This window comes from Caretta caretta, chromosome 14, assembly GCF_965140235.1.
Source record: "Caretta caretta isolate rCarCar2 chromosome 14, rCarCar1.hap1, whole genome shotgun sequence".
Classification (NCBI taxonomy): Eukaryota; Metazoa; Chordata; order Testudines; family Cheloniidae; genus Caretta; species Caretta caretta.
The window spans coordinates 20,502,300-20,507,716 of NC_134219.1; the positions used below are offsets into that span (position 1 = coordinate 20,502,300).

Consider the following 5,417-nt stretch of genomic DNA (forward strand, 5'->3'; position numbering starts at 1 on the left):
AATCAGGAAAGCAGTTACTGCCTTGTCCGTTCACTCCTTCTCTGAAAATGTACAGACCCTCTTAAATCTTACCTGCAAAGCTACAGAAATCCTACTTCAATGGCCTAAAAGGAGGCAGTAGGTTTTCTATAAGAGACCTGCCACCAGTTTCAGAGCTGCTCTACTATCTGTTTCGCTGCCTTCTCGACTGGTATCTTTGCAACAGACTCCAGGCATCCCAGTCCCTCTGCAAATATTTCAAACCCCATAAAGCCTATTTCAGAGACCTAATTGCCCATAATTTACATGCCTCTCCTCACTTTGAAACACAAGAAGATTGATGATAACATCTCGAGTGACAGATGTGGTATCTGTTGCTAATTACAAGCTGACATTATGGTCAAGCAAAGCCGTGGGGACCATAAAAAGCTTATTCAAGGTCTTCTACCATTTCAAACACAGACTGGACACAATGCCATACATTTTCTGTCTTTCCAAGGCGTGCGCCTTCTGAATTATGCCAGCAGTTCATTCTTTAAGAGGAGATGATTAAAGAAACTGAAGAAGCTGCAACAGTGTGTTTTTGTTTATGGGGAAACTGTGAAAGTGTAGTAAAGAAGTTTCTGTACCTTTCACTGAATAATAATTTGCCCTTCTATAACAGCTTTCACCCAAGAATCATAGAATCATAGAATATCAGGGTTGGAAGGGACCTCAGGAGGTCATCTAGTCCAACCCCCTGCTCAAAAGCAGGACCCATACCCAATTAAATCATCCATGAACACTTTCCAAACACTTATTGACTCAGAACACTCCTGTGAGACAGGTAAGAATGATTATAGCCATTGTACAGACTGGTAAGACAAGGCACAGAGAGTTTCAAGTGGCTTGCCCAAGGTCGCACAAGATCAGGGAATGGAACCCAGGAGTCAGTTTTCTTACTCTGACCACGAGGTAGGAATAGGGCTCAAAACCTGGAGGCTCTTGTTTCTTGTTCTAGCCAGGAGACACAACTCCTACTACCATGCTCAGGTTGGGGAAAACAACAGCCTTTCCTCTTGTGTTTTTCAGGTGTTACTATCTCCTGTGCGATTGCTGCTCTCCATGCGGTACCTGGCCTGTTGCTACATACAGACCTTCTGTTTCCAATCCTGTCAACTTCTATGAGCACAGACCTTTTTGTAAAAATGCATTCCCCACAAGAAGTCATTGGGAGTTAGAAATAGAAACCTCCAGGAAACGACCCCAGAAGAACACCAAATAGGGTAACTTTCCTTCTACAAAACTCCAGTGAAGAAGGTCCCAAATGCATTGATCCTTCTTTAGGGTGAAATTCACCCCTTTGCAGAGGGCCTGCATGAGGCCTATGTACTTCCTACAGCCTGGTCTATGCACAGAACTGCACCAGTTTAACTAAAGAGATGACTTTAAACTGATTTAGTTTAACTGGTGCAACTTTGTGAGTGGATTGTAATGACAGTTTAAACCCATCTTATATTGGTTTAGGCCGGGGGTGGCCAACCTGTGGCTCTGGAGCCACACGTGGCTCTTCAGAAGTTAACACGCGGCTCCTTGTCTAGGCACCGACTCCAGGGCCGGAGCTACAGGCGCCAACGTTCCAAGGTGCCGGGGGGTGCTCACTGCTCAACCCCTGGCTCTGCCACAGGCCCTGCCCCCACTCCACCCCTTCCCGCCCCCTCCCCTGAGCCTGCCGTGTCCTTGTTTCTCCCCCTCACAGCCTCCTGCACACCACAAAACAGCTGATCGGCAGGTGCGGGGAGGGAGGGGGAGGCGCTGATCGGCGGGGCTGCCGGTGGGTGGGAGGTCCTGGGAGCCGTGGTGGGCGAGCGGATAGGGGCTGCTGACGTAGTACTGTGGCTCTTTGGCAATGTACACTTGTAAATTCTGGCTCTTTCTCAGGCTCAGGTTGGCCACCCCTGGTTTAGGCTACGTCTACACTTCAGCCTATGTCAGCAAAACGTGCGTCGCTCAGGGATGTGAATATTCCACTCCTCTGAGCGACATAAGTTACATCAACATAAGCGTTTGTGTGCGCAGCGCTGTCGGCGGCTGAGTTCTCCTGCCAACATAGCTCATGCTGCTCCTGTCAGCCTAGAGCATCTTCGCCAGATATGCTGCAGTGGCACAATTTCACCAGTGCTGCACCACGCCTGCTGAAACACCCAGAGAGTGATCTAGGGTGGGAGCAGACCAGGGGTGGGAAGAGGTGTGACTAGTGAGGTCCTGTTGTCCGGCAACTCCCTGCTGCTGCAAGCCTGATACAAACTGTGTCAGTAACGGCACAAGTTAGGACAACTCTCAGAATTACCCTAGCCTGTGCCAAGGGCTGATCCAGCCACTGGGAGACTCTGAATAGAGCATGTTCCAGCAGCTTGCCTGCTGCCCTGTGTTGATCCTAGTATCAACACAGGAGCAAGCTCTGCTGGTAGATGGGTGGTAAATGGGTCATCGGCCCCATGCTGGCCCTCTGCACCCAGCTGAACCCAGCCTTGGGGTTGCCAGGTCTGCCCACTTGTTTGTCTATGGCCTCCATCTATCCCCGTCAGTCCCTACTGCCGTGTTCCCTTAGATGGAAGGGGGCCATGGTCTGCTCTCGGTTACACAGATGCTACTGTGCTGAGGTCAATTGTCAGACAAACAGACTGGCCAATGTGTGGATGACGAATTACGATTGGTGGGGTCACCTGCATAACATCAAGAGCAGAACTGGGCACATGGCCTTTTCTAAAGCCACAGTGATGCAAACTGAATGAGAGAAGGGTGTAGATCAACTGTCTTTTCCCTCCACAGTTCCCCATGCCCAAGGAATGGACAGTTGCCACCCAGGTCTCCCAGTTACCACCCATTACTCACACTGGTGAGCCTCCCAATACATCCCAATTTAAGACTCCCATTGACTACTGTGGGCTTTGGATCTGGCCATAAGTGAGCTTCTTCTTTTGTCCTTTCAGGCAACAGAAATACTGTGGTCCCAAATTGCTCAGTGGATCTTACACCTCCAGTGTAAAAGTCTATTTCATTCCACAATCTTTGGGCTCCTTGGAATTCTGCAACCTCGGCAGGAAATTTGATCCCAAGCACATTTACATGGATGAAGGTGGCGTTATGTGGAGCTTCAAAGAGGCAGGCAGGTGGGCTTAGGAGGTGTGATAGCTGATGAGGAAGCCATAGGCTAAGTCTGGTTTATGTAACAAATAAAATAAAATGTTTTCAACAAAAACTCATGAATTTTACACATACAAAATGGTGGGAAATCTCTGTATCTTATGCAAAGAGCTTTAATTCCATTTCTGCACCCCGCTATGTGCAAGGTTAATCAGACTGTTATACAAGGCTGCTGGCCCAAATTTTAATGCATTCATTGTGTTTCAGAGACTTGGAATGGCTAATTATGGATAACAAGCTCCTGGATTATAATAGTCATCCTAGCCCACAAGCGTGCATTTGAGTTAGCATTGGGAAGAGGATAATTCTACAGAAATAGCTCATTATCTTTCAGTGGTTTGAGCAGTTTTGGCTGCAATTAAGACTACAGTAACCTATAAAGGGCATTCAGATCTTTTGCATCGACTCTTCAGATGCATGCTATACAAGTAGTCTTGGCAGAATTCAATTTTTTAAAATAATTTTGACAGCTAATATCAATGTTTGTTTTTAGCAGTTTTTTCAAATTTTATAGATTTTAAATTTTCATAGTTGCAGGAAATTATGGGGGGAGGAATCAGACAATTATTTAATTACAGTAGACATGAGATTCAAAAAGTTAGAGCTTTGCAAAGCATTAAAACACAAATTGCCAACATCACATGTCAAAATATCCAGAGCAAATATCCTTAAATCAGTACCTCATACCAGTCTTTACTATTTGTTCGCTAGCCCATTTGTTACAAGCCTAATTTAAAAGTAAAAATCCCTGGATTTTTATTCTTAAATTCTCAAACAGCATTTTTCTCACTTTGCCTAACTATAAATTTTGATCATTATCAATGGAAAGATTTTTTTGGTGGTTGATGTGTGTATGGTGAAATCAATGTTTACTGACACTTACCAATAATCTAATCATTCCAAGCCTAAATACAGGCTTGGGAGAAAGATATTGTGCTGGGAAAGTTGAAAGAAGCCATTGCAAAGCCCTGCAAATGTCCTGCTAGGCCTTGCCACTAATTTTCAAATGTAAGGGTTTGGAAAATTTGGGGGACCTTGGTAATTGTGGAGAACAGGCTTGCACAAGGATTAACAGGACTTGAACACAGGTCAGGAGAGCCATCAGGTAATAGACACCACCATACCACGAGCTGTAACCCAGCTGCTTCCTATGATCTGCACACCGCAGCAGATGTACACTGAACTCCCATCTGAGAGACCTGATTGGCTGCTGCCCTGAAGGTTCCCAGTTGACCACTTGATCCCATATAAGCCAACTGGACATAGCAGGAAGTGTTCAGGCAACAATGTGGATCCCCAGTGAACTGCCATGACTGATTCCGCTCCTGAGCTCACAGCATTGACTTTGGCTTTGACTTGGATTCTTCTGACTTTTACTCCATACCCAGAACCCTGACACAAATTCAGACCTTGAGCGGTTTGAATTTTGCCATAGCACACTGAATGCTTGTCAGGGAGCTGCGTGGGGAGGGGCTAATTCCACAGGTTCAAATCAGCATCCAAACCAGACAATGAAACTGTGATTGCCTTTCATGATAGGGAAGAGCATAATGCAAGTGGCTCTATCTCACAATGGCAGAACCACTCAGGAGGCCTTCTCCAGTTCTAATACAGGCAACCTTAGAAGCATTTAGGAGGAATGCTCTACAGCTCTGAACTTTGTTTGTTTTACATAATTAATTGCCAATAACTGTTTGAATTACCAGGAAAGGACTGACAGGTACCAAATAGGAATAAGTAGCCTGAGCCTGCTGCTTTGGATTTGGCTGCCATGATAATACTAGTTCAAAATGATCTTCTAGCACTCAGATATGAGAAGGTGATGATGTGGGCCAGGGTCTACACTTAGAGACTTTTGACAGTATAGTAATGTTGGTTAGGAGTGTGACTTGTGGGGGTGGGGGTTGACATTTCTATATCAGCAAAAGTGCTAGTCTAGATGCAATAAAAGTGCTTTTGCCAGGATAGCTTATTTTGCTCCGTGAACCACGATAAACTGCATCTAAACTTGGAGGCACACCTGGTTTAAGTCTATCAAAGTCACTATATAATGATAGCATCACTAGAGCTGAACAAATAATTGACTGGCCTCCTCCCTGCTCCCTTCCTCCCTGCAGGTTTGCTGGCTGAACTGAAAAAAAAATTGTTGTTTTTTTTTTCTTCCTGAAATGAAAACCAGAAAAAAATTCTTTCAGGTTGATCTGAAATGTCGATTTGAATCAGTGTTCTCTAAATGGGTCATTTAGATTTTT

General features: G+C 45.3%; 1 long non-coding RNA gene across 1 annotated transcript; it reads left to right on the plus strand.

Annotated features, from left to right (window-relative positions):
* The first annotated feature begins 1,056 nt into the window (after positions 1–1,056).
* LOC142069302 (uncharacterized) lies at positions 1,057–3,181 on the plus strand. The gene is made up of 3 exons (XR_012665066.1): positions 1,057–1,244; positions 2,791–2,857; positions 2,952–3,181. It is a non-coding gene; the product is annotated as an uncharacterized LOC142069302 (long non-coding RNA).
* The last annotated feature ends 2,236 nt before the right edge of the window (positions 3,182–5,417 follow it).